The following is an 11,671-nucleotide window of genomic DNA, read 5'->3' on the forward strand; positions in this document are numbered from 1 at the left end:
TATCCCTAGTGCCTTAATCATCTGTCATACAATGAGCCAAACCAAATCCATAAAATCACTTCATATTGGCCAATGGCCATGCAGAACATGACAGAAACTAACAAATGATAACAATGGACTGTATGTGGAGTAGGCCTGCAGATTAGGCCAAACGCCTCATTCATCATTGCAAAACAATGCCAAAACAACACAGTGCAACTAGGCAGTTTAATTATGAAATATATTTTATACTTAAATATGGTAAAACAACGAATATTAAGCCACACTAATACATTAAGTTGCAGGTAAATCTTACAAACCTTACATCAACCATGCTCTTGTCACCTGATAAATTTAATTAATCTGCTGGCTAGATTCACTTATAATACTTCGTCATTAAAACTCAACAAGGATTTATGAAATCATGGCCACGAATTAACATCGTAGTAATTAATAAAACTAGCTCACAAATTCTTAATTTGGTGGGAATTAATTATTAATTAATAGTTAGCAGTTCACAATATGTAAACTTCGCACCGTTTAAACGTTATCAAATAAAACTTAATTAAATATCGGTACTCACCGTCTGATTGCTGTCCACATTGTTCATCTTTAATTAGTGTTGATCCAGTACGGTAGGTGACTAAAACTAAGGTCCTAGAACCGCGGTCCTAGAAATGCGGTCCTGAAACTGCAGCCTCCGGTTGTGCAGGAATACCCTTCTCGTGCCTTGCCGTACAGACAGAAGACAGAGTTAAGACATTTTTTAACACTAAAATCATGTTAGGCACGTTGTTTACGCCACATTGCTGTACTTCTGAAACTGTGATCAGTTTAACGCCGTGTGTAAAATAAACTGTGTAAGAAAGACTGGTCAAATTCTGTTGGATTTAGCTACAAAAACAAACATTTTGCAAAATTTACCTAAATAAGCTCAATTAAATAACTTGCTAAAATAAATTATAATATATAAATAAATAAAATATCAAAGTTAAATCTAAGTGTTTTATGTAAACCTTCTATTTAAATCTAAATGTGTTATGCAAATGTTAATTCTAAATGCAAATGTAAATTCTTTGTTTCTTTCTTTCAGGGGTCTGTTTCTGTCATCTTCAGCCCGGGTCGTGATCAACGCGTTTCGAGTCGTGTCGGGGTGCTGCCGGTGTGTCTTCTTTAAATAGCTCGCTATTGGCTACAACACTCGCTTACGGCCATACCACCCTGAACACGCCCGATCTCGTCCGATCTCGGAAGCTAAGCAGGGTCGGGCCTGGTTAGTACTTGGATGGGAGACCGCCTGGGAATACCAGGTGCTGTAAGCTTTTGCTTTATCTTCAGTGCTCAGATAACACACTTCACCATGACTTTACTCGCTTGATTGTTCCTTTAATCTTGCAAATCCATTGCTTCATTTATTTTCTTCAATTTTCTTTCTCTCTGTCTGCTGTAAGTTCCTCGTTTCTCCTCCAGAGGGTGATCGAGAGGCTTCTTTCTCTCTCTGCAGCAACACTAAGCGCTGCTCGTTCTTCTGTAACCGCTCGTCTCCTCAACTGACACTAAACCAGAGCTTCAAAAACCTTCCTTGCATGCAGATAAACATATAAAATACTGATTTGATTTAATATAAAATTATTCAGATGTGTTTATGGTCTAAACTGAAGAGATACTGTATTAAATAAACAGCAATATTGTGTATATTTAATCATGTGAAAACTATAAAATATATACAAAAAATATAAATGTGAAATATTGCAAACGCAGTTGAAATTCATTCATTTAATTTAATTTCATTTCATTCTTTATTTCAGACCCTTAGGTTCATATCAAACAAATAAAAGAAAAGAAAAGAATAACATACAACATTACATTCAACAAACATTATTTAAAAAACACACAAACCTGCATTCCAGTGTTTCCAGAACCAGGAGGAATACCTTGTATCACTTAATTTAGGATCGTCTGAACATTATAATTGTATTTCTTAATCAACACATGAAATTATACATATAATCTCTTAATACAGCATGCAAAGTAACATCACTGAATACAAACACTTGCACTTGTCCACCGGGAGCTTGAGCAAAATTCATAATGCGTCATTAAATACCTCAAGCTTTTTCATTTTAGCTTTACTGTATCTACACCATAGATGCAGCGTATAAAATGAAGTACAATAAGCTCTAAAAGTGCTATTTTAACATTATACACATATAAAATTGACAAGCCTATATTTGCCTGTCTCTCTATACAATTAAAAATATCCCCATAATATTTGCTCCATAATTAAACGATATTCTCAGCCCCAACTATACTAGTTGGCAATGATATTTTACTATTATTAGCCTTAACTTCTTTCCAGAATTCATACGCATTATTTTGCTGAAATTTCTTGGCCACTGAGTTTGCTCTCTTGGTTGCCTCATTTCTTTTGATAAACCATATTTAAATTTAGCATTTGCCACTGTCTTTTTCTCATATTCTGGGCCATACCTTGTTAAGGCCCAGTTTTTAAAAGCATCTCTAGCCTCCAAATGCAGTTCAGAGACTTTTTCACCCAGCCCTAAAACAAATCACTTTTTTTTTTTTTTTTAGCTATTTTTTGACAAAAAGGTCTACTGGCATTATTTAAATAATTCACAATTTCATCAGACGTAAATCATAAATATGTTTAGGATTCTTACAGTTAACATTATCACACATAATAGTCTCAGTTGATATATCTATATTATCTGAACTCTTCTCTGTTGATAGTTTATACTGCCTCAGTTCATTTACTGTAAGACTTGCCCATCTAATTTTCCATTAAACTCATCATAATTATCACAATTACTGAACTCAGAGAGACTTTCAATATTTAACATCAGAGATTGGAAACTTGAAAATCTCAAGTTTCTCTAGACAGTCGTGTTCATCCGCTGTACATTACAGTGATCCAGCCAAGATGGTGTATTATATGCTTCACTAATACATGTATAGCCGTCTACAGCTAACAGTTTTTGGCTAGATAAAACCAACTTGATGTCTTTACAAAATCTAATTAGATGTTGACCAAACAGAGATTTATTTTATTTATTTTTTTAAATTTTATTTATCAAACATTATCACACGTTTCAACAACATTTTAAATTTTCCATTATAAGATAAAATAAAGAAGAAATTAAATAATAATAATAGTAAAAAAACAAAACAAACAAAAAACCCAGCAATAGTTGTCTATATACTCTCAATGTCCATCAATTCCACAGTCACCATCTAGACTCTCCAAAAAGTCACTTTCCAGATGGACCAAAAGCTATAAAGTTTGTTTTTCAGAAAATAGGTAATCTTTTCTAAGGTACGAGGTCATCCCCTTTATCCATTGAGACAAACAAGGATTTAACATCAGATATATCGGCATTCAGTTGAACTTGGCGTATCTTTGATGCAGTAGTGTGTTTATCCACCATGATTTCTCCCTAGAGGGATCCCAGTGCCCAGGTGAAAAAAAGTACATTTCTATAATGTACTTAAAGTGCTCTATTTTCGCGCACTAATTTTGTACTTAATATACTAAAAATTCTTCTTGAGTACTTCTTAAAAACATCTCAGTGTACTAAACTGTGCTATTTTGAGACAGCATGAAATATGAACTAAAATGTGCTGTTAATATATTATCTCTGTATTTAAAATGTATACTGCTTATAGTACATTTGAACCCATAGTGTACTACAGGTGGTAACTAAATATAGTTTTTAAATACAGAGGTTAGAAGTATTTGTTACAGCTGGTTGCGCAGCAGACGAGGAGAATAAATCCAAAAACTAGTTTAAAGACGTAATCCACAGGAGAACAGGCATATAGGTGCGACACAACTTACTCAAACGGTGAACAGACAAAGACTGAGTGAACGGGGAAAGTAAATAGCAAACATAACAGGGATGATTAATGAGACACAGGTGATAAAGATGAACTAATGATGAAGGCGGGAAACTGAACATGTGATCACAGAATACAATCAGAAAGTCCATAAACTGAAACTGAAACTAAACAGACTGTGACAGTGTTCAGATGTGTGCTATAGTTATATTAATGTAACTAAATTTGTTATATTGTTAGTTATATATACAATAATACAATATTATATATATATATATATATATATATATATATATATATATATATATATATATATATATATATATATATATATACGCATACATAAAATAAAGCAATATTATAAAGCAGTAATGTTTAAGTGTTTATTCAGTTCTAATATGTATTTATTTTATTGTCATCTCGCACATGGATCTGCTTTTTTCCTTTTTATAACAGGACGTTTTCTGTACTATTATTTCTATAATAAAATAAATGTGATATCTTATTAAATAATTAGCATCAAACAAACAATATAATTCTTATTCTCAGTGAAAAAAAGAATACTTCTTAAATGAAAAGATTGAAAAAATGATTGTACAACCACAATAGGTGGTGATGTGCACTAAGTTTTTGGAGCCAGCACACCTCGAGTAATCAAGGTTTGGGTTATTCAACTAAGAGTTTATGTGATGGTAAGTTAACCCTGTTCAATTCAAGCTATTTCTAACAAACACAGCTCACACAAAGACAGACTTTATTAAAGAACCAGGGAGAAGTTTAGTGAATCCTGAGACAGTATAACTTCACCTCTATATCCAAAGATAGTTCATTCTTTTGAACAAACTGCAATAGAGTTTCACTAAAACACTTGTGTATTGATACAGAAAGAGACTGAAGGAGAAACAGATTGAGATCTGAACAGATCAGAATATTTATGACTCTCATTCACTGCATAAACTGATTCAAACACAAATTATTCAAAATAAACAATAATGAAATTCAGATTCTGTGAAATGGTAATAAAAACTGTAATAAAGATCAGTTTCATCAGAAAGCTGACTGAATCACATCAGAATTATTAGTTAAACAGAGTTTATTTCTCAAATGTGCTGAAATGTTTTTAATGCAGGAATTTTCATCTAGGCATTGAGACACAAACCAAACATGAAAAGTGAAGCCGAAGCGTCTCGATCGTCTCCGGGTGGTTGGTCCCAGTATAGGTCATAAACCCCGCCCTCTCCGTGTAATTAAACGGGTGAGAAAAACTAAACAATTCAATTACACAAATTATTATAGAAGTGCACTTTTTTCCACCTGGCAACTTGGGATCATCAAATTCTGTTCTGAAACTCAGTCTTTCTTATAGATTTCAGTGAAACTTTGACTTTGTTTTTCAGAATCAGATCCGTAAATAATAAAAGTGTTTATTGTTTATATCCATGAGTTTAAATGAACAAATGATCAGTTAAACTCAAATAAACAATTATTCATTTACAAATTCAGAGAAACTGTGTAGAATTAGGTTCAGTTTAATATATATATAATTATGTGAAAATGAGCAAAGTGACAAACTTCACTGAAATAATAATCAGATAAATGGTTATTAATCTAAAATTGTCTAATAATTGATCTTATTGTGTAAAGTAACTTTTTCTACAATCTAATTAAATAAATTTGTTTATTGAGCTGTTGTATTAAAGCAATATGAGAGTGTGAGTGTTGCTGTAGTGCTGATATCAGTCATGTGATCATCACAGCCCAATCACAGCCACCGTACTGATATTCAGATCAACAGCACTCTTACTCATGTGATCTGGATTAAATATTGGAAACATGATGAAAGCAGGAAGATCCAGACCTACAGGAGTAACGATTACTGACTATTGACCGGTAAGATCCTCAGAGAAGAAAATAGATGATAATTACAGAAGAATGGAAAGAGTGTGTGAGTGAAGGTGTGTGTGAATGTGTGTAGATGTGTGTTAGTTACAGGATCAGAGAATGACACCGTTCCTCTGTCATAGTCCAGATTCACTCTCACACGATCAAGATCCTGTTTGACACGAAAACCAGAATCTGGAGTCCATCCGTACCACACACTCCAGACATCAGTGCTGAAGAAACTATATCCCTTCCTCTGGTTTGATGCTGTAGTTACTCCAAGAATCCAGATTCGACTCTCTTTCACCTCCACATCCCAGCAGTGTGTTCCTGAGTTAAAACCCTCTGATCCCAGAACACAGGGATCACAGTTAAATCTCTCTGGATTATCAGGAAGAGGTTGTGTGTTCCCGCTGTTTCTCACACTGGTCAGATCATCAGACAGGACGAGATGTGGATCTGCAGTGTTTGGATCCAGAATCACAGGAGCTGATGAGACACAATCAACAGATGCTTTTATTGTTCATATAATGATCAAGAGTGACCCAACACAGATTATTATGAATTATGACACTGTTGATCAAACACATGTTCCTCTGATCACTGTCAGTGCTGTTATTAGTTTCACACTCATTTTATCATCAACTACAAACATTAAATGTGTGATTCAGACATTTGTGTCCATCAATTAAAATCACAATAAATCAATGAGATCTGTTGAGATTTCTGCTGTAGATGAAAAACTGTAAGTGTGTGTCTGATCTTCAGCAGCATCTGATCATCTTCATGTTATCGGCTCTTATAGTCTGTGTTGATTTAAATCAGTTTATTCTCACTGTCTGTTGAGTTTCACTCACTAATTATGAGACTTGAGGAATTATTAGTGAGTCTGAAAGATGAAGTTGTGCTGTGACTTTTAGAAGCGATCGGGTGTACGATGTTCCCCGGTGGGAAAAATAGTCCCATAGACTTTTAGTCCCATAGCCCTAGCAACCATTTAGATCACCCTAGCAACAAGTTCCATAGAATTCCATTCAAAGAGATCAAAAGGGAATATCTTTGGATAGAAGTGAAACATGAGGTCTTGTTTGACTCAGAACAGCAAACAGCCAATCATGAATCACCTTCAACAATTCCTAGCCACTCCCTAGCAACCACTGTCAAGCACCCTAGCAACCGAAACCCAAAGAGGGATATCTTCAAATCTGAAAGTCAGCAGCATTATATTATTCATACTGACAAGCAGACTTTGAAGTATCATGATTGGCAGCTGACAAGCCACTCCCTAGCAACCAAACAAATTATCCTAGCAACCATTCAGCAGGACCTGTATCTCTGCATCAGAATATTGTAGAGACATGAGGTCGGCTCTTTTCACTCATGCTAGCAAAGTGGACTTCCAACATGTTATACATGCTAGCAGTGAATAGCTGCATGCTAATAATGATTAGCTAAGTGTTAAATCAGGCTGAAAACATGCTAAGACCTCTATAAAAACTCCATAGTAACCACCTGTGACAACTACCAACTGCCTAACAACACCATAGCAACCCCCAAGAACACCCTAGCATTCACCTAGATTACCTTAACAACAATCTAGCAACTGCCCTGAACACCCTAACAACTGCCTAGTAACAACTCATAACACCCTAGCAACCATCTAGTAACACCCACCCATAACAACTTAGCAACAGTCTAGCAACATCCTAGCAACCATCCAGGATGCCCTAGTAACTGCCTAGCAACAGCATAGTAACCACCCAGAACAACTTAGCAACTGCCTAGCAAACACCTAACACCTTAGCAACCGCCTAGCAACAACTCATAACACCCTTGAAACCACCAACAACACCCTAGCAACCACCCAGAACAACCTAGCATGTGAATTAGGTGCGTTTCCATCAAGTTGTTCGAGCGGATGGTGGTGGTGTTGGTAACCTAGTAACCAACAGTAAATGAAACACCATCAGCGGAAACAGACGATTAGTCACATGGGTTTAATGTTCATCAGAATTCATTTGCAAATGTGTTTCCATCTCCCATTATTCACATTAACTCTTTCTCGCACAAGTCAAAAACACCTCAAGTGAGCATTAAGGGATTATTTTGAGATTTTGAATTAAGAGATTATTTTGAGAAAGTGCTGCAGAGCAAAAGGGTGGAGCTTACGTGACGTCCAGCGAGGAGGAGTGAATGTACAACCTCACCCTAACCCTACCAACACCTCTATCTCTCCACTGGAATTCCAGAAAGGAGGAGCTGGTCATCATAGACTCTGCAGTGAAAACCACTTGAATTTTGCACCTGAAATTTGGTGTTTCCATCACTCGTTTACAATTTGATACTTCAATCTATCTATCTCTCTATCATCTATCTATCTATCTATCTATCTATCTATCTATCTATCTATCTATCAGTTTGTGTCATGAAGCACCTTTATCTCTCCACCCATCCATCATTTCCAGTGTGTGTGTGAGAGCTCAGATCTTCTGCAGTCAGACTCACTGTTTTGGACGATGTCTTGCATCTTCTTCCAGACTCTGAACGGCAGGTTGCCCAAGTAACGCGGCACATGAATCAAAGCTCCAGAAGCCATCTGTGGATCCGGCTGTGAGCGCTGGACTCTGGAAGAACATTCAGGAGTCAGAACTGCAGTGGCTTTGGATCAGAACCAGAGAGACCAGAGACAGGAGCAGATCACTCACCTTTCCTTTGAGACTGGAAACTCCTGCAGAACAAACACACCATTAATCATCAAGAGCTCAATCAATGAACCAATGATCAACCAATGATCTGAAATCAGACCTTCAGAAAGCAGACGTCATTGGCTTTCATCATCTCCTCCATGTCTTTGATTGTGTGTGAAAGAGCTGAGATGTGTCTGTTCATCTCCTCCAGCTTCTCCTTCATCATCTGCTTCTTCTGCTCCTCTTCCTCCCTCAGTGCAGTGATTGTAGCTTCTTCTTCATCTCTGAGAAACTGATGAAGCTTCTCAAACTGCTGTTTAATCTGACGCTCTGTGTGCTCAGCTTGAGACTGAAATCAAATCAGATTCACTTCAATCATCTCAATCGACACACATCAACACTTCACATCATTCATATCAGAGATAAACTCGATACCGACATATAACGGATCCAGAAGCAGATCACTGCTCGTCATTTACAGAAATAATGAACTGGAATCCATTATATTAAATATATCAGATCATAACTGTATATAGTGATCCTACAGCTGTAATGAAAATGACTCTGATTCTGTTTCCTCACCTTGATGTGTTGAACTGTTTTCTCAAACTCTCCTTTCATTGTTTCATTGTGTTGAAGTTTCTTCTGTAAGGACTTCAGAGCTGTATTGAGCTCCTCCTAGAATTGAACAAAAACACATAAAACACCAGATTACAGTGAAGAGAAGAAGAGAATACAGTGATATGATCATATAATGCTGTGAAAAAGTATTTGCCCTCATCCTGATTTCTTCTGTTTTTGTGAACATCTCAAACTTAATTGATTCAGAAATGAAAACCATAAAACAAAGACAGCCTGTGAAAACACAAAGTACAGTTTGTAAAAGACAATGTTATTTATTGAATCAAAAAAGTTATCTGATATTATCTGCACCAGTATGAAAATGTATTTTCACCCATAATTACTAATTGGTTCAAATTCCCACAGCGATACAACAGCAGAATAACCTTCTTCTCAAATCTCTGTAAGGTCTAAATGGGATTTACAAAACACCATTAAAGGTGGGACAGTGCCCACTTTATTTGGACCAATCTGGTCTTCAGAATCAAGTATGATTAATTATTGATGTATATATTTTCTACCGGCTGTTCAAAATACATAGTTTTGTGTTTTATATTGTGTAGGTCTAACCGGCTAATTCACATTATTACTGTCTTACTGAAATACTTCTGCTGATCATCTGTGTCCCACTATTACCTAAAACTGTCCATAAATGCAGGTTGTCTGTTCTTATTACTCTGAGTAATGATGAAGGATGGAGCAAGATTTGTTTTACAAACTTTAATGTTTCATCAGTCATTCATGTTAGTGCTCAGCTAATGTATGCGCTGTTATTGATACTATTAATAATACTCATTACAATTAATAATACTCACCAATTAATATTCCCACATGTGCACCACAATAAATTATAAATATACACATCAGTTTGTTGATGGACACACACTTGTTAATGCTGATGGAGAGGAATTACAGTCTCAACAACTCAATATTCGTCAAACTGAGTGAATCACTGAGAAATGTCCTGCTCAAGCTGTTCTTATGATGGAGGTTCAGGATGAATAACTAGTTCTTCCAATGTTTCATCATTGGACTCGCACTCGGTTTGATATGGTAAAATTGACGCCATTATTACTGTCTTTACACTGTGTAGAATCGCTGGGCTTAATTTATTAAGCCTCCAGGGCTGAAGTTTTGTTATGGTAATCGTTGTTTCGTTTCCGACAGGCACTGTAAGTGGTCGACCAATCACAACAAACTGGGCCATCTGGCCAATCAGAGCAGAGCAGGCTCTCGGAAAGGAGGGATTTAGAGAGACTGATTCATGCAACGAGACGTTTGAGAATCTTTGAAAAATGTGGTGATGTGCAAATACTGTATATTATGAGAAAATGAAAGTGTTTTTGACCTTTGATGGATGTAAACCTGTTATAGGAGACTCCAAATCAAAATTAGGAACCTTTAAAATAGCATAATACGAGCACTTTAAACAGTAACACACTATGTCAAAGGTGAAAGAAATAAAAAATAATGAAGGTGATTGAAATGCATTTTTCTGCACAGAATTGCAAAGCTATTTCAAAGGCTCTTGGACTCAAAGAATCACAATGTGTTCACTAACTTGAATGGTTAAATGCAGAGGACAAATTCTGAGTGCAGGTTTCCATACTTGGACTTCACAAGTCACTTATATGTGAAGCAAGAGACATTCGTCTTACCTTATATGCTGAAACCACTTCACTGATGGGTCTGAATTTGTGATTGTCGTGTTGTTTGAATCTCTGCACACTAAACACACAGGCTGTTTGTCCTCCAGACAGAAGAGTTTGAGTTTCTCACTGTGTAAACTGCAGATCTCCTCAGATCCTGATGAACGCGTCTCATTTCTCTCCGTCAGGACCAACTCACACAAGTTTTTTAACACAAGATTAAGAGGAGGTTCAGGTTTTGAGGATCTTCTCCTGCAGACAGGACACTCCTGAGTTTTCTTGGTTCTCCAGAACTGTTGAAGACACTCTTTACAGACACTGTGACTACATGATAAAATAACAGGAGTCTTGAAGATTTCACAGCACACGGGACAAGAAAGATCTTCAGCAGAAACATTTAGTGAAGCCATTTTCACTGTTTGAGCTCCAGCAATATAAACTTTACTTTCACTTTCTGAACGACGGTTTTAAAAATGAATCACCTCGAGAATCACAACGATCTGCTGTCAGAAACAAATGTCTCAAAAATCCTTCTTGAAAGTGTTTCTCTTCATTCTCCACTGATCGCTGATTCTTTATTGCTTTTGTCAAGAGAGAAGAGAGTCAGTATGACAGAAAAGAGAAATAATAAGTCTGTCTCTTCCTGGTAAGTGTTGGAAGAGGGTGGAGTTTATGATCACGTGTGGTTCAAAGAACATCAGGATTTCTTCAGGTTAAATATGAACAAAACTTGCATTAAACTGAAAAATTGAATGGTAGTTATAATGTTGCAAAAGCTTTATATTTCAGATAAATGCTGTTCTTTTGAGCTTTCATCAAATAATCCTGAAAAAAATGTACACAACTGTTTTGTAATAATAAAAGTTTCTTGAGCAGCAAATCATCATATCAGAATGATTTCTGAATAAATGTGTCACAGAGTCACAGCCAACACATCATCACCAGATCTTCACGCTCCACCCACTCCATCCTCACAATCCCCTGAGTTTTGATCACCTG

The 11,671-nt window shown here is 36.2% G+C and overlaps 1 non-coding gene and 1 pseudogene across 1 annotated transcript; one reads left to right on the plus strand and one right to left on the minus strand.

The window, feature by feature from the left end:
* The first annotated feature begins 1,182 nt into the window (after positions 1 to 1,182).
* LOC137007185 (5S ribosomal RNA) lies at positions 1,183 to 1,301 on the plus strand. Its single transcript, XR_010892577.1, has one exon. It is a non-coding gene; the product is annotated as a 5S ribosomal RNA (ribosomal RNA).
* A 2,929-nt stretch (positions 1,302 to 4,230) lies between these two features.
* LOC137007112 (nuclear factor 7, ovary-like) lies at positions 4,231 to 11,317 on the minus strand (annotated as a pseudogene).
* Between the last annotated feature and the right edge of the window lie 354 nt (positions 11,318 to 11,671).

Source organism: Chanodichthys erythropterus, chromosome 18 (genome assembly GCF_024489055.1).
Source record: "Chanodichthys erythropterus isolate Z2021 chromosome 18, ASM2448905v1, whole genome shotgun sequence".
Classification (NCBI taxonomy): domain Eukaryota; kingdom Metazoa; phylum Chordata; class Actinopteri; order Cypriniformes; family Xenocyprididae; genus Chanodichthys; species Chanodichthys erythropterus.